This window comes from Lethenteron reissneri, chromosome 65 (assembly GCF_015708825.2).
Source record: "Lethenteron reissneri isolate LAM-NWPU_2019-01 chromosome 65, ASM1570882v1, whole genome shotgun sequence".
Classification (NCBI taxonomy): domain Eukaryota; kingdom Metazoa; phylum Chordata; class Hyperoartia; order Petromyzontiformes; family Petromyzontidae; genus Lethenteron; species Lethenteron reissneri.
The window spans coordinates 12,010,206-12,029,430 of NC_083843.1; the positions used below are offsets into that span (position 1 = coordinate 12,010,206).

The 19,225-nt window shown below is 47.1% G+C and overlaps 1 pseudogene; it reads right to left on the bottom strand.

Moving 5' to 3' along the window:
* The window catches only part of LOC133359656 (NXPE family member 3-like), a 31,545-nt pseudogene extending 23,624 nt beyond the window's left edge, over positions 1–7,921 (bottom strand).
* Between the last annotated feature and the right edge of the window lie 11,304 nt (positions 7,922–19,225).

Below are 19,225 nucleotides of genomic sequence, written 5' to 3' on the forward strand. Positions count from 1 at the left end.
TCATCTTCTTGGTTCTTTCGATAAAGTCACGAAGGCTGCTTGCGTTGTGGCCGAAACGTCGTGAGAATTATTTGATTATGTTTTATTTTAATTATTTTTATTATTTCCCTTCTACGTGACGACTTTACCGAAAGAACCAAGAAGATGAATCCCTGCTGCAGTCACGAAAGAAGCTTTAAATCGAAATTTAAACTCTTTGAAGTCATTGACAGCACCTTTGCTTTCACTTTAGAGTCTATTATTACTATCATCATCAATCCTCCTTTTTCCCCACGACAAACGGTTGCCCCTATTAGAGTGTTAACATCTTTTTGAAGCACCCTGCCATTCACGTGGAACGGTTAAAAAAAAGAAAAAAAAATCACTCGTTGACTCTTGCCTCGTTGGAGATGCGTGTGTGTGTGTGTGTGCGTTAATAAATACATGCATAATGACACACCACGAAATATGGTTTTGTTTGAGGGTGGGGTTAGATCGCGCAAGTATGAATGTGTAACTCTTTGGTTCTTTCGGTAAAGTCACGTAGAGAATAAAATCAAATAGTAGCATGCGACGTGTCGATTGCAACACAAGCAACCGTCATCAGGTGAGAATAAATGAGAAAAAAACTAGTACATTTTGATTTAAAGCTTTTGTGACTGCAGGGATTCATATTCTTGGTTCGTTCGGTAAAGTCACGTAGAAGGGAAATAATAAAATAATATAAATATAACACAATAAAAATTCTCACGACGTTTCGACTGCAACACAAGCAATCATCATCAGGTGTGAAATCCAGAATTTGTATTGTTTTATATTTGTATTATTGTATTATTTCCCTTCTACGTGACTTTACCGAAAAAACAAAGAATATGAAACCTAGCAACACAACACAGAGAGCCGGCCAAACACAACAGCCAACAACACCCCGCCTGGCTGACCACGCTCCTGCAAAGAATGACAAACAGAAAGACAACGCCACTGTGTCGATTTTTTTGACGTGTTTTTTTCTCATTCATTCTCACCCGACCATGGCTGCTTGCGTTGCGATCGAAACGGCGCATTCCATTATTTGATTATATTTCATATTCCAAGTGACTTTACCGAAATAATCGACGAGTAGCTCCCGCATGTCACGAAAGCTTCGAATCGAGTTTGAATATTCTTAGGTTTTTTCGGTAAAGTCACGTAGGTAAAACATCAAAATGTAATAAAAATAAATAAAATAAAACAAAAATCACGACGTTTCGGAGGCAACACAAGTCTCCGTCATCAGGAGGGACCGTCACAGCCGGATTAGCTGCATCAAGTGAGGCAATGATTCAAGATGTGATCCCTTAAAAAGCAAGTTGAGGGGGAGGAGAGGGGGGGGGGGCTCATCAGAATGTGGTAGCCAATGAATGGAACGTATCGGGAGGGGAGTTTGAATGTTAAACCGGCCATCAACCGAAGCTGCAATTTAGTAAGCTTACAGCTTCTTACCCTTAACGAATGGAGCCCCGTGGCTCTTAATGACTAAGGCGTTCAAAGGACGTGGTGCAGATAACGATCATGCACCGAGGGAAGACATCGATTCAGACGTCTCAACGAATGTTGAGCGTGCGGTGCGGTTACGGAGGGTCGCCGACTCGCGAACTTTCAGAGTTGTGAAACACTCAGCCACTCACTCATTCACTCACTCAGCCACTCACTCATTTACTCACTCAGCCACTCACTCAGCCACTCACTCAGCCACTCACTCAGCCACTCATTCACTCACTCAGCCACTCACTCATTCACTGACTCAGCCACTCATTCACTCACTCAGCCACTCACTCTCATTCACTCACTCAGCCACTCACTCATTCACTGACTCACCCACCCACTCACACTCATTCACTGACTCAGCCACTCACTCATTCACTGACTCAGCCACTCATTCACTCACTCAGCCACTCACTCATTCACTGACTCAGCCACTCACACTCATTCACTCACTCAGCCACTCACTCATTCACTGACTCACCCACTCACTCAGCTACTCACTCATTCACTCACTCAGCCACTCACTCATTCACTGACTCACCCACTCACTCAGCTACTCACTCATTCACTCACTCACCCACTCACACTCATTCACTCACTCAGCCACTCACTCTCATTCACTCACTCAGCCACTCACTCATTCACTGACTCAGCCACTCACTCATTCACTGACTCACCCACTCACTCATTTACTCACTCAGCCACTCACTCATTCACTGACTCAGCCACTCATTCACTCACTCAGCCACTCACTCATTCACTGACTCAGCCACTCACACTCATTCACTCACTCAGCCACTCACTCATTCACTGACTCACCCACTCACTCAGCTACTCACTCATTCACTCACTCACCCACTCACACTCATTCACTCACTCAGCCACTCACTCATTCACTGACTCAGCCACTCATTCACTCACTCAGCCACTCACTCATTCACTGACTCAGCCACTCACACTCATTCACTCACTCAGCCACTCACTCATTCACTGACTCACCCACTCACTCAGCTACTCACTCATTCACTCACTCAGCCACTCACTCATTCACTGACTCACCCACTCACTCAGCTACTCACTCATTCCCTCACTCACCCACTCACACTCATTCACTCACTCAGCCACTCACTCATTCACTGACTCAGCCACTCACTCATTCACTGACTCACCCACTCACTCAGCTACTCACTCATTCATTCACTCACTCAACCACTCACACTCATTCACTGACTTACCCACTCACACTCATTCACTCACTCACCCACTCATACTCATTCACTCACTCAGCCACTCACTCATTCACTGACTCACCCACTCACACTCATTCACTCACTCAGCCACTCACTCATTCACTGACTCACCCACTCACACTCATTCACTCACTCAGCCACTCACTCATTCACTGACTCACCCACCCACTCACACTCATTCACTGAATCAGCCACACTCATTCACTGACTCACCCACTCACACTCATTCAGTCACTCACTCACTCACTCACCATCCCACTCTCCCACACTGATTCACTCACTCACCCACTCACACTCATTCACTCACTCAGCTACTCACTCATTCACTCACTCAGCCACTCACTCATTCACTCACTCAGCCACTCACTCATTCACTGACTCACCCACTCACTCAGCTACTCACTCATTCACTCACTCACCCACTCACACTCATTCACTCACTCACTCATTCACTGACTCACCCACTCACTCAGCTACTCACTCATTCACTCACTCAGCCACTCACTCATTCACTCACTCAGCCACTCACTCATTCACTGACTCACCCACTCACTCAGCTACTCACTCATTCACTCACTCACCCACTCACACTCATTCACTCACTCAGCCACTCACTCTCATTCACTCACTCAGACACTCACTCATTCACTGACTCAGCCACTCACTCATTCACTGACTCACCCACTCACACTCATTCACTCACTCACTCATTCACCATCCCACACTCATTCACTCACCCACTCACACTCATTCACTCACTCACTCACTCACTCACACTCATTCACTGACTCACCCACTCACACTGATTCACTCACTCACCCACTCACACTCATTCACTCACTCAGCCACTCACTCATTCACTGACTCACCCACTCACTCAGCTACTCACTCATTCACTCACTCAGCCACTCACTCATTCACTGACTCACCCACTCACTGAGCTACTCACTCATTCACTCACTCAGCCACTCACTCATTCACTCACTCAGCCACTCACTCATTCACTGACTCACCCACTCACTCAGCTACTCACTCATTCACTCACTCACCCACTCACACTCATTCACTGACTCACCCACTCACACTCATTCACTCACTCACTCACTCACACTCATTAACTCACTCACCCACTCACACTCATTCACTGACTCACCCACTCACTCAGCTACTCACTCATTCACTCACTCACCCACTCACACTCATTCACTCACTCAGCCACTCACTCTCATTCACTCACTCAGCCACTCACTCATTCACTGACTCACCCACTCACTCAGCCACTCACTCATTCACTCACTCAGCCACTCACTCATTCACTGACTCAGCCACTCATTCACTCACTCAGCCACTCACTCATTCACTGACTCACCCACTCACTCAGCTACTCACTCAGCCACTCTCTCATTCACTGACTCACCCACTCATTCACTCACTCAGCCACTCACTCATTCACTCACTCACCCACACTCACTCATTCACTCACTCACTCACCACACTCTTCCACCCTCATGCACTCGCTTGACCAACCTTAACGCGATATTTGCAGTCCACAGCAACTCCCACATTGGACTCAATTAACGTAATAATAAGGTCACGTGTCTGTGTGTGTGTATATTCCCGATGGTACAAAGTTCTCCGTGAAAGGCGTTTCACCTGCTCATCCTTTATAAATAGCCCTCAATAAAGTTAACAATTCGGGACGGACGGTGTCATTCGCCGGCAAAGTTTTACGAGGAAAGCGTCAATTACGCAAAATGCACGCGACCTTTGCGATCCTCCCCGAGAGAAACGCGGGGTGCTTCGACATTGTTTGTTCAACGCTCCCTGAGAGCTTGCAACGATTCCTCCTCGAGTGATGAAATCGGGAGGAGATCCAGGGACGCACGTTGACAACGATGGCGAACGAGTGGCAGAGATTCTTTGAGCTTTTTGGAAGCAATTATTGACAGCAAATTTCCCATGAAAAATGATAGTCCGTGGAAGTGTTAACAATTTTTCGAAGCATTTTGTAAATACTACACTGCTATGTGCTGCATTATATACACTCCACTAATCTTAACTACACTATACACTACACTAATCTTTACTACACTATACACTACTGTACACTATACACTACACTATACACTACACTATACACTACACTAATCTTTACTACACTATACATTACACTACTATACACTACTATACACTACTATACACTACACTGCAATATACTATACTATACACGACTATATATTACACTATACACTACGCTACTATACACCACACTACTGCATTGTACACTATACACTACAATATACTACACTATACACTATACTATACACTACACTATACACTACACTATACACTACACTGTACACTACTACACTACACTATACACTACACTATACACTACACTACTATACTACACTATACACTACACTATACACTACTACACTACACTATACACTACACTATACACTACACTATACACTACTACACTATACACTACTACACTATACACTACAATATACTACACTATACACTACACTATACACTACACAATACACTACTACACTACACTATACACTACACTACTACACTATACACTACACTATACACTACTACACTACACACTACACTACACACCACACTACACAGGATACTTCCAAAAAAGTGTGAACACTGCAGAGAATTTGCATCGGCACCACGAGGAAGGCGCCTCTGGAGACCAGAACGGAGACGACTCCAGGCAATGCGCTGACAGCGATTGAGAGCGAGCGGCAGAGACTATTTGAAGCCATTGACAGCACCTTTGTCATCACGTTGGAGTCTCTTATCCTTATTATCATCACCCGTTCTTTTTTCCCCCCACCAAAAAACGATGGTCACCCTGAAGTGTTGGCACTTTTATGATGCACTCTGCCATTCACGTGGAACGGTAAAACAAAATAAAAATATCAGTCGTTAACCATTGCCTCGTTGAAGATGCGTGCGTGTGTGCGTGTGTGCGCGTGTGTGCGTGTGTGTGTGTGTGTGCGTGTGTGTGTGTGCGTGTGTGTGCGTGTGTGTGTGTGCGTGTGTGTGTGTGTGCGTGTGTGCGTGTGTGTGTGCGTGTGTGTGTGTGTGCGCGTGCGTGTGTGCGTGTGTGTGTGTGTGTGCGTGTGTGTGTGTGTGCGTGTGTGTGTGTGCGTGTGTGTGCGTGTGTGTGTGTGTGCGTGTGTGCGTGTGTGCGCGTTTGTGCGTGTGTGTGTGTGCGTGTGTGCGTGTGTGTGCGTGTGTGTGTGCGTGTGTGTGTGTGCGTGTGTGTGTGCGTGTGTGCGTGTGTGCGCGTGTGTGCGTGTGTGTGTGTGCGTGTGTGTGTGTGTGCGTGTGTGCGTGTGCGTGTGTGTGCGTGTGTGTGTGTGTGCGTGTGTGCGTGTGTGTGCGTGTGTGCGTGTGTGTGTGTGCGTGTGTGTGTGCGTGTGTGCGTGTGTGTGTGTGCGTGCGTGTGTGTGTGCGTGTGCGTGTGTGCGTGTGTGTGTGTGCGTTAATAAATACATGGCTAATAAAACATTCGTAATATAGTTTTGTTTGGGGAGGAGGGGGGGGGGGTTTAGACCGCGTAAGTATGAGTGTGTCACTTTTTGGTTCTTTCGTTAAAGTCACGAAGAAAATATTTTCAAATTAAGTTTAAAGTTTCAAGTTCGTTTTTTAGGTATAGAGCCCTGTGAGCCATTCGGCTCTTGAATCGGGTGCAACCGCAACAAACAAAAAACAAAAACATGAACAAAAAAAACATCTTAAAGTGAATATGTGACTGAGTGTAAACAGAAAATCCAAGAAAAGACAGCAAAATATTGCAGAAAAAACACCGTACACCAACGTTGTGTGAAAAAATCCCAGTGGGATGCAAGTCAAACAACAACAACAACCACAAGACAACTTAGATTAAGGCCATCAGTCTAAATAATAGCATGCGACGTTTCGATTGCAACACAAGCAACCATCATAACTCACTCGCCCACACTCATTCACTCACTCACTCACATTCAGTAACTCACATTCATTTATACACTCATTCACACTCACTCACACTCATTCACTCACTCACTCTGAGTCACTCATTCACTCTCATTCACTCACTAACTCACATTCACTCAGACTCATTCACTCACTCACCCACTCAATTATTCACTCACCCACTCACACTCATTCACTCACACACTCACACTCATTCACTCACTCACACTCATTTACTCACTCACTCACTCACCCACACTCATTCACTCACTAACTCACATTCACTCAGACTCATTCATTCACTCACCCACTCTCATTCACTCACTCACCCACTCTCATTCACTCACTCACACTCATTCACTCACTCACCCACTCTCATTCACTCACCCACACTCATTCACTCACTAACTCACATTCACTCATACTCATTCACTTACTCACCGACTCAATCATTCACTCACTCACCCACTCAATCATTCACTCACCCACTCACACTCATTCACTCACTCACACTCTTTCACTCACTCACTCACTCACATTCAGTAACTCACATTCATTTATACACTCATTCACACTCACTCACACTCATTCACTCACTCACTCACTCTGAGTCACTCATATTCATTCACTAACTCACATTCACTCAGACTCATTCACTCACTCACCCACTCAATTATTCACTCACCCACTCACACTCATTCACTCACACACTCACACTCATTCACTCACTCACACTCATTTACTCACTCACTCACTCACCCACACTCATTCACTCACTCACCCACTCTCATTCACTCACCCACACTCATTCACTCACTAACTCACATTCACTCATACTCATTCACTTACTCACCGACTCAATCATTCACTCACTCACCCACTCAATCATTCACTCACCAACTCACACTCATTCACCCACTCACAATCATTCACTCACTAACTCACATTCACTCATACTCATTCACTTACTCACCGACTCAATCATTCACTCACTCACCCACTCAATCATTCACTCACCAACTCACACTCATTCACCCACTCACAATCATTCACTCACCCACAATCTTGCACTCGCTTCACCAACCTGAATATGAAATGTGCAGTCGGCGTCTCTGCGTCTACACCAGCAGTCACCTCGGACTCAACAAACGCAACCCGAAGATCGCGCCGTGTATATAATAAAATATATTCCCGACAGATCAAAGGTCGAATTTGAAAGGCGTTTCACCTGCCCAAACCATTCATACGGGCAGCAACCTCCTGGTTACACCAGCCCACAGGGGATTATTGTGTCCGTCCGTCCGTCGTGCAGGGAGGGGCTGGGTGGGGAGGGAGGGGGCTGGGTGGGGAGGGGAGGGTGGGGAGGGGCTGGGTGGGGAGGGTGGGGAGGGGCTGGGTGGGGAGGCAGGGGGCTGGGTGGTGAGGGGAGGGTGGGGAGGGGCTGGGTGGGGAGGGAGGGGGCTGGGTGGGGAGGGGAGGGTGGGGAGGGGCTGGGTGGGGAGGGTGGGGCTGGGTGGGGAGGGGAGGGTGGGGAGGGGCTGGGTGGTGAGGGTGGGGAGAGTGGGGAGGGGCTGGGTGGGGAGGGTGGGGCTGGGTGGGGAGGAGAGGGTGGGGAGGGGCTGGGTGGGGAGGGTGGGGAGGGTGGGGGGGGCTGGGTGGGGAGGGGCTGAGTGGGGAGGGGCTGGGTGGTGAGGGTGGGGGGTGGGAGGGGTGGGGCTGGGTGGGCTGGGTGGTGAGGGTGGGGAGAGTGGGGAGGGGCTGGGTGGGGAGGGTGGGGCTGGGTGGATGGTGGGAGGGGTGGGGCTGGTGGGGTGGGGCTGGTCACCCCGTGGTGCCCTTATAAAACTCAACGTTTCACCTACTCACGCCGGCTTGTGCCCGCCCTCACAGTCGGCCATATTTGCGGAATACACCACGTCGCCGTTGACCCTGCAGGCCATTGACCGAGCAACCCGACGTTCCTACCAGCTCCCTCTGCAGGATAATGTGTTTAAAAGCGACGCAATAAAGTTCGCGACAGACGGTGCACCCTGTGTTTGACCGGCTCAACTCGACCTATGGCTTATTTTGTGCTTGGCATTGTCTCCATATTGTCTGACCATCGTAACTAGGGGACTACCTGTAATTGGCGTTTTGTCAACGTGACACATTTCTTACCGATTGGCCGTGTCGGGTGGTGGAGGGCTGCGACACATTTATAAATAACGCGATCTAACCCAAAACAACCTTTATTATGAATGCGAAATAGGTCGTACACACACGACCAAAATAAAATGAATTCCATAGGATCAGAGCCTCACCAACCAGCAGCTTATACAGCACACGAAACGTCGTGATGTGTTTTTTAAATCCTCTATATTAAGTTCGCTTGCTTGCCTAGGATCGTGCAAACCTTTCGGTCGTTTTTTAACCCACTTCCCGTGATCCAATCGAGCTGACATTTTGCACACAGACTCGTTGTGCGAGACAATTAATGTTCGTGAATTTTTTTTTCCAAAATGTTACACTGTTTAGGGAAAACAAATTAAATATTTAATTACGAATTGTTTAATACTGCAGACAATCATCTGACCCATAGGTGGCAGCCATCTCAAGCCAGAGGACGAGAGGACTCTAGCCGCCACGCATATAAAGGATTTAGAGTGAAAAACTTTGTTTTTACGGGTTATACTTATTTCAATCCACGTGGATTTACCGAAAGACACAAAGAATCTGATGAAGACCGCTCGTGTTGCGATCGAAACGCCGTGGGGTTTTTGCTTTTTTTATTTTCAAATGTATTTGAATTTTTGATTAAAATTTTTTTTTTATTTTACTGTGAGTTTTTTTTTGCTTTTATTATTTTCAATTAGTATTTTATTTTATTATTGTATTTTTTTTTATTTTTTTAGTATTTTTGCTTTTCTATTTACGTGACTTTACCGAGAGAACCAAAGAATACGAACTCTCTCTTTCTCTCTTTTTCTCTCTTTTTTCCCCCCCTTTTTTTCTTTTCTCTCTCTTTTTTTTCCGGCCTTCACAGCCCTACGTGGATAGCGACATACCCGGGGTCGGGACAGCCAACGCGCTGCCAGACCCACAGCTTGCAGAGGGCGAGATCACGACGACGACGACGATGATGACACAACGAGTTCTACTCCAGATCTCAGCAGCCCGAACCGTGATTCTGAGCTCGCCTTTTATCCTCAACAGCGTGGGCCAGGCTTTGCCCCTCGCCCCTCTGGATCTCTCCCAGATTGTTCCAGGCCTTGCCCACAGGTGCAAGTGGTAGAACGAGGGCTGCTACTACCCCCAATTCCATTGTATAGCAATCTCCCAGCGGCACGCTGCTTCAGTTGACTCATTCAATGTCACTACACTTGCATAACTTCATACAATTACACCTTCAATTTATGATCAAGATTCCTAGATGACGAAGCAGAGGCTAAGTAGCATGAATTCATAAGTTTGCATGATTACATAACTTAGCATAATTTCGTAAAATTACACGTTTTTTTTAATTAATTAGTTTTATATATATTTTTTAATACGCAATATATAAACACTGGGAACGGTTCAGATAATTGTCACTGGTCTTGGCCGTGAGCGGGAATCGAATCGTCAGGTTCGTCGCGCAGCGTAGCGCTAACCACTACACTACCGCTCCGTACACACACAGACACAGACACACACACGCCAACAGCAACAATCCCCCGTATAGCCTGAACAGAATGTTGGGCCAAGTGCTGTTAGCGGGTAACAGCACCTATGAAGGAAGGCGCTTCAGCACACGAGGGGGTGGGTGCTGGTTGTGGTGAGTGGGAATCGAACCTGGGTCGCAGGGTTCGTAGCGCAGCGTAGCGCTAACTTGGAGAGCGACCACGTAACAGCACTTACAGCAACCGGCTTCATCAGGCGACAGCCACAGAGTTGCTGAGACATCTCACCTCCACCCCCCCCCCCTCTCTTCTAGATTTGAAGCTTTCGTGACTGCAAGGATTCATATTCTTAGGTTTTTTTCGGTAAAGTCACGTAGGTAAAACATCAAAATTAATAAAAATAAAATAAAGATCACGACGTTTCGGAGGCGGAGACTTGTGTTGCCTCCGAAACGTCGTGATCTTTATTTTATTTTATTTTTTATTAATTTTGATGTTTTACCTACGTGACTTTACCGAAAAAACCTAAGGATACCCCCCCCCCCTCTGTTGTGACCCCGGCGAAATGTACCCCTACTGTGTACAATGTTGGTCACGAAAGATTTTGATGAGGCGGTGAGCGCCGTTGACACTTTACAACTCCGACTGGAAGGGTTCTATGTGCAGTATAGTTAACTACGGCGGGAGACCACTTGACGGGTAGCACACTTTATTAACACTTGTCTTCTTCTTGCTTCTTTCGGTAAAGTCACGTAGAAGGGAAGTAATAAAATAATAAAAATAAAACATAATAAAACAATTCTCACGACGTTTCGGCCACAACGCAAGCAGCCGTCCTCAGGTGAAAACCAGGTCCGTCGAGGCGACAGAGTCTGAATGAAACAGCACACGAGCTTGGAGCATATATATAAGCTGGGCGCATTGACAAAGGAATTTGCATATCAAAAGGAATTTAGCATATTTATGGGAAATGCAGGAATGTGATTAGTACTGCATATGCATGTGCATTAACACTTGTCTTGCCACAATAACACGTGTGGACACTACAGCTCACGCTACACGTTCCACCCGGCTACACACACACGGGCTCTCCAGCCCCGTAGCTTCCGGGGGAACCTCCAGACCCACCCCGGCTTGGGTCTGGGTCACGACCACTGGGTCCCGCGGCCCGGTCCTCACACGGACGTCCGGCCCCGGGTCCCAAGGTCCCGCCTCTGAGCCACACAGGGTCCCAGCCCTTACAAGGACAGCGGGACTAGGGGTCTCAGGGCCCTATCTCTTCCTCCTCCGTCTTCCGTCTTCACTGGTCACCAACTCCCCGAGCGCCCGCGCGCACCGCCTTGTATAGCCTTCCGCTCCGAGGAGACGGAGCCTATGCGGACCGCGATGTGAGCACCCACCCTAGTCGACCAATCACCACGCGCTGCCACACGATCCCTTCTTCCAGCTTGTGTCAGCGCACACAACCAATCACCACGCGCTGCCACACGATCCATCACTGTCAGCGCGCGTCACCAACACACAGCCAATCACCATCACATAACCCATGACCCCGCGCTGACCTACGATCCCTCACTGTCAGCGCGCGTCACCAACACACAGCCAATCACCACGCGCTGCCCCACGATCCCTACTGCCAGCGCGTATCACCACTACATATGCATTATGCATGTTTAAAAAAAAAATCCAAGCGAAACTATAACTATTGTATAACAACAACAACAACCGCCGTTCGCCACTAAGTGGTGGATACATCACCCCGGTGCCTTTGCCAGGCCGGGTGCATGTTCAGGCCACGTGAAGTGTCGAACGCCCGTCGACAAGACGTAACGGGACAGACTCTGCAGGTGCCATGGGTTGTACTGCTGCTGTGCCAGACTAGGTGCACCAGGAGGAGGTCACAGGACAGACCCTGCAGGTGCCATGGGTTGACTGCTGTGCCAGGCTAGGTGCCGGAGGTCACGGGACAGATCCTGCAGGTGCCATGGGTCGACTGACTGAGATGACCGACCGATGCACCACCTGCGCCCCCTATTGTGCCAACTCGCTGTGTTTTAGCCGCCCGGCGCTCCGCTCGTTGTTGTGAGCGTCGCTCCTCCGCCCTCCGTTGTTGTTGGAGGGCGACTGCCTCCAACTGCCCAGTAGCAGCGTCCTTCACGAGCCTCCTCCACTGAGGCCGATCTTGACACCGCTGGTACCGGTCATCGGCAAGTCCACTCAGCTCCACGTCCTCCTGTACCACATCACTCTATCTCTTCTCTAGCCCGTGTCACTCACACACTCACCCACTCACTCACCCACTCACTCACTCAGCTCCACGTCCTCCTGTACCACATCACTCCATCTCTTCTCTAGCCCGTGTCACTCACTCACTCACTCACCCACTCACTCACCCACTCACTCACTCAGCTCCACGTCCTCCTGTACCACGTCACTCCGTCTCTTCTCTTGCCCGTGTCACTCACACACTCACCCACTCACTCACCCACTCACTCACTCAGCTCCACGTCCTCCTGTACCACATCACTCCATCTCTTCTCCAGCCCGTGCCGCGCCTGTTTCGCCCCCTCGATCCGGCCGAACAAAAGCTGTTTAGGCATGCGGTGGCTGGGCATGCGGGCTACATGGCCCATGAAAACAGAAAACAAAAGCCCGCAACGTAACACGATTGAAAACCGGCTATAATTGTACACTGTGTAACAAAACATATATACGTTTTGTTCCTCGGTAGCAAGTTTTTTCCGGATTGCTTATGCTTCAAAAGTCCCTTAAAATGGTTATTATTCCCCCACAAACTGTGCTTTTGTGACCAGGACAGTGACAATTTGAAATGTACCTATTTTCAATTAAGAAAAGGTGGTGTGCATTTGTGTCATTCCTTCACTTAAAATCCTGGTCACAAAAGCAACGTTTGTGGGGGATAGTCCATTAAAAAGCATAACACTTACTATCCACGAACAAAACATCGTGTTCTAGAATTGAAGTTTTCGTGACTGCAAGGATCCATACTCTTTGGCTTTTTTGCTGTAGCAGTTCCACCTGAAGACGGAAGCTTGTGTTGCCTCCGAAACGTCGTGATTTAATTTAGTTTCATTTTTATTTTATTTTTATTTTCACCTACGTGACTTTACCGAAAAAAACCGAAGAGTATAAAAATCGTGTTACAGAGTGAATGATTTAATGGTTTGCCCAAAACCTCGAAACACAAACCACGACGGCTTGGACAAGCCAAGGTCGTTTCCTCGTTCCTTATTCCTGCAAGCGTTTGTACAAAATAATAAAAAAACAGACAATCGTTCTGTGTACCAGCTGTGATTGTGATTCTACGATCGCGGAATGCTTTTGATGTCGTCTGCAATCCGAGTGGATCTCGTGCAAGAAACATATTCTCATCATACACTCAACACGGCATCCACTTCTGAAGTGCGTGGGTGGGTGGGTGGATGCTTGAGTGAGTGAGTGAGCGAGCGGATGGATGGATGAGTGAGTGAGTGGATGGATGAGTGAGTTGGGTGAATCAGTAGGTGAGTGGGTAGGAGGGTGAGTGGATGAGTGAGTGAGCACGTGGGTGGATAAGTGAGTGGGTGGGTGAGTTAGTGGTTGTGGGGATGAGTGAGTGGGTGCGTGGATGAGTTAGTGAGTGGGTGGATGAGTGAGTGTGTGAGCGGGTGGGTGGATGAGTGAGTGAATCAGTAGGTGAGTGGGTAGGAGGGTGAGTGGATGAGTGAGTGAGCACGTGGGTGGATAAGTGAGTGGGTGGGTGAGTTAGTGGTTGTGGGGATGAGTGAGTGGGTGCGTGGATGAGTTAGTGAGTGGGTGGATGAGTGAGTGTGTGAGCGGGTGGGTGGATGAGTGAGTGAATCAGTAGGTGAGTGGGTAGGAGGGTGAGTGGATGAGTTGGGTGAGTTGGGTGAGTGAGTGAGCGCCTGACTGAGATGACCGAGATGACTGGCACAGACACAGACACACAGACATCCGCGTCTCACCCGTGCCACTTAGATGACGACTCACCCGTCTTCGCCACGCTCAGCCTGGTCCAGACAGACACAGAGACAGCCTCCCCCCCCACCACCCCGAGGCCATAGAGCTCCTTGCTTCCCATTCGTGCAGGTTGGAAGACTTCCCTGTTCTGTGGCATCGGTTTAATGAACGCTACTGATTCATATCACTCTCGCTGCGAGCCTGTAGCGTCAGGCGGTGACACGGATTTCCTTTTCGTGAGAGAAACGATGTTGACATGGCCCGAATGTTAACTACCTCGCCTGGTATACAGGAGGTCATGGGTGCGATCCCGATCCTGACGATGCCTAATTGTCTATGTGTAGAAGACATAAAATGTTGTTTATTTGTTTTTTTTCTGAACGTTCAGATTTATAAGCGGCATAGGCTAACCAATAAGGTCTGAATTGGTCTGTAGGGGCACTGATAAGGGGTTGACAAGAATGCTCACCATACAGAGACCAATAGACTCACCACACAGAGACCCATAGACTCACCACATAGAGACCCATAGACTCACCACACAGAGACCCATAGACTCACCACACAGAGACCCATAGACTCACCATACAGAGACCCACAGACTCACCACACAGAGACCCACAGACTCACCATACAGAGACCCACAGACTCACCACATAGAGACCCATAGACTCACCACACAGAGACCCATAGACTCACCACACAGAGACCCATAGACTCACCATACAGAGACCAATAGACTCACCACATAGAGACCCATAGACTCACCACACAGAGACCCATAGACTCACCACATAGAGACCCATAGACTCACCACACAGAGACCCATAGACTCACCACACAGAGACCCATAGACTCACCACACAGAGACCCACAGACTCACCATACAGAGACCCACAGACTCACCACATAGAGACCCATAGACTCACCACACAGAGACCCATAGACTCACCACACAGAGGCCCATAGACTCACCATACAGAGACCAATAGACTCACCACATAGAGACCCATAGACTCACCACACAGAGACCCATAGACTCACCACATAGAGACCCATAGACTCACCACAAAGAGACCCATAGACTCACCACACAGAGACCCATAGACTCACCACACAGAGACCCATAGACTCACCACACAGAGACCAATAGACTCACCACACAGAGACCCATAGACTCACCACACAGAGACCAATAGACTCACCACACAGAGACCCATAGACTCACCACACAGAGACCCACAGACTCACCACACAGAGACCCACAGACTCACCACACAGAGACCCACAGACTCACCATACAGAGACCCACAGACTCACCACACAGAGACCCACAGACTCACCACACAGAGACCCATAGACTCACCATACAGAGACCCACAGACTCACCACACAGAGACCCATAGACTCACCACACAGAGACCCACAGACTCACCACACAGAGACCCACAGACTCACCACACAGAGACCCATAGACTCACCACACAGAGACCCACAGACTCACCACACAGAGACCCACAGACTCACTGCACAGAGACCCATAGACTCACCACACAGAGACCCACAGACTCACCACACAGAGACCCACAGACTCACCACACAGATACCCATAGACTCACCACACAGAGACCCATAGACTCACCACACAGAGACCCACAGACTCACCACACAGACACCCACAGACTCACCACCCATTTGGTAGCGTGAATGCGTGATGGTGGATTATACTCTTTGGTTCGATTGCTTGTGTTGCGATCCAAACGTCGTGATCTATTAATTTTCTACCTCCGTGACTTTACCGAAAGAACCAAAGAGTATGGATTCCTGCAGTCACGAAAGCTTCAAATCGATGTTATTGATTATAATCGATTATCCGACCGGTTGGCTTGGAGTGAGGAGTCTCCGGATTTTCAAAAATCACGACAAAAACCATCATGAAAAAATATGAAAAGAAGACATACACACACAGCACCTACAAAAACACGTGATACAATAATGTGCGAAAAGGAAGCCATTTTAAATAACGGGTTAGTAACAAAAATGGGACCTGTTTTTTGAACCAGTATTAAAGTATGAAAAACTAATAATAATAACAATAGGTTCTAGATTTCAAGTTTTCGTGACTGCAATGAACCATACTCTTTGGGTCTTTCGGTAAAGTCACGTAGGTAAAAAAAAATAATAATAAAAAATAATAATAAAATGAAAATAACTAAATTAAATCACGACGTTTCGGAGGCAACACAAGTTTCCGTCATCAGGTGGAACAACCACAGCAAAATTACTGTAGTGAACAGAGATAATTAACCGCCTCTACGGGGAGGAATTCCACTTATCTGTGAGAGCTTTTAACAGACAACTGGACAAGAAGTCACAGCTAACCGAGTTGCTAACCTTCCTCTACTCACTACAGTAATTTGGCTGTGGCTGTTCCACCTGATGACGGATGCTTGTGTTGCCTCCGAAACGTCGTGATTTAATTGAGTTATTTTCATGTTATTTTTATTTTTCATTTACGTGACTTTACCGAATAATAATAGGCGTTTACCCTTTCTGTAAATAAAACAAGAGTTGTGTTAAGATTCCAGATTTGAAGCTTTCGTGACTGCAAGGATTCATATTCTTAGGTTTTTTTTCGGTAAAGTCACGTAGGTAAAACATCAAAATTAATGAAAATAAAATAAAATAAAACAAAAATCACGACGTTTCGGAGGCAACACAAGTCTCCGTCATCAGGTGGGACCGTCACAGCCGAATTAGCTGCATCAAGTGAGGCAATGATTCAAGATGTAATCCCTTATAAGCAAGTTGAAGGGGGGAGGAGGGGGGGGGGGGCTCATCAGAATGTGGTAGCCAATGAATGGAAATTGTGTTAAGATGTTCGGGCACCAGATAAGAAAATGTTTTGTATGTTACTGCATTAACCACAAGCAGTACTTAGTAGTGAGCATGCAAACAAACATGGCTCTGATAATTAAAACTTTGTAACATACAATTTGTTTCGATTTAAAGCTTTCGTGACTGCAGGGTAAAGTCACGTAGGAGGGAAATAATAAAACAAAAAAATAAATAAAAAGAAAACATAATATTTATTATGTTTAATTTTTATTATTTTTTTATTTTCCTTCTACATTACTTTACCGAAAGAACCAAGAATATACATTTTGTTCCTAGGTAGTAAGTGTGATTTTATAATTTCTTATGCCTTAAAAGTATAGAATTTGGCTGTTTATTCCCCCACAAACTTTGCTTTTGTGACCGGGACTTTACGTGAAGGAATGACACAAATGCACACCACGTTTTCTCATTGCAAATAAGTACATTTCAAATGATCACAGTCCTAGTCACAGAAGCAAAGTTTGTGGGGGAATAACAGCCACTTTCTGTACTTTTGAGGCATGAGCAATTAGAAAATAACACTTACTAGCCAGGAACAAAAACATAGATTATTTTGTTACGCTGTGTTTAATAAATGGGTATTGTCTTTGAAACTGATTGGCCTGCAAACGGAAAGCGGCCTCCTCGACGAGGGAGTGCAACCCAACGGGTGCAATCGAAAGCAAATAGAGTGCAATGAAACGGACACGTGAGCATCAGAGATCTAAGAGAGAGGCATAGAGAGAGACACACACACAGAGAGTCGAAACAAGTAAACCCGTAAAAACAAAGTGTTTCACTCTAAATCCTTTATATGCGTGGCGGCTAGAGTCCTCTCGTCCTCTGGCTTGAGATGGCTGGCACCTATGGGTCAGATGATTGTCTGCCAGTATTAAGCAATTGCTAATTAAATATTTAATTTGTTTTCCCTAAACAGTGTAACATTTGGGGAAAAAAATTCACGAACATTAATTGTCTCGCACAACGAGTCTGTGTGCAAAATGTCAGCTCGATTGGATCACGGGAAGTGGGTTAAAAAACGACCGAAAGATTTGCACGGTCGTAAGCAAGCAAGCAAGCACGCAAGCAAGCAAGCAAGCGAACTTAATATAAAGGATTTAAAAACAGCTGACATTTGCAGGTTGGATGGAAACATCACAGTCAGTTAAGACTTTACCTGGTTAATGACGTCCGTCCTCTCGGTTGAAGTTGTGTCTGTGTTTTTATATCTGGATGGCTTCACGAAGAAATCTCTGAAGGTAGCCGGTAGGTTTGCAGAGTAACCTCCGTCTTGGAAAAATCAATTTCGTGTGAACACCCCACCTGGTTGATTACATTCTTCCAAAGATTGCTACATTTGAGAGAGAGACAAAACACAGACACGGAGACACACCGACAGACACACAAGCAGAGAGAGAGAGACACACACACAGAGAGACACACAGAGAGAGACACACACAGAGACACACAGAGATATACACACAGAGAGAGACACAGAGAGAGACACACAGACAGACACACAATCAGAGAGAGACACACATAGACACACAGAGAGAGACACACAGAGACACACAAAGATAGACACACATACAGACACACAAGCAGAGAGAGACACACAGACAGACACATACACAGAGAGAGACACACACAGAGACACACAGAGAGAGACAACACAGAAACACACAGAGAGAGACACACAGACAGACACAGAGAGAGAGACACAGAAAAAGACACACATACAGAGACACACAGAGAGAGACACAAAGACACACAGACAGACACACAAGCAGAAAGAGACACACACAGAGACACACAGAGAGACACACAGAGAGAGATACACACAGAGGCACACAGAGAGAGACACACACAGAGACACACAGAGAGACACACAGAGAGAGATACACACAGAGGCACACAGAGAGAGACACACACAGAGACACACACAGAGACACACAGAGAGAGATACACACAGAGAGACACACAGAGAGAGAC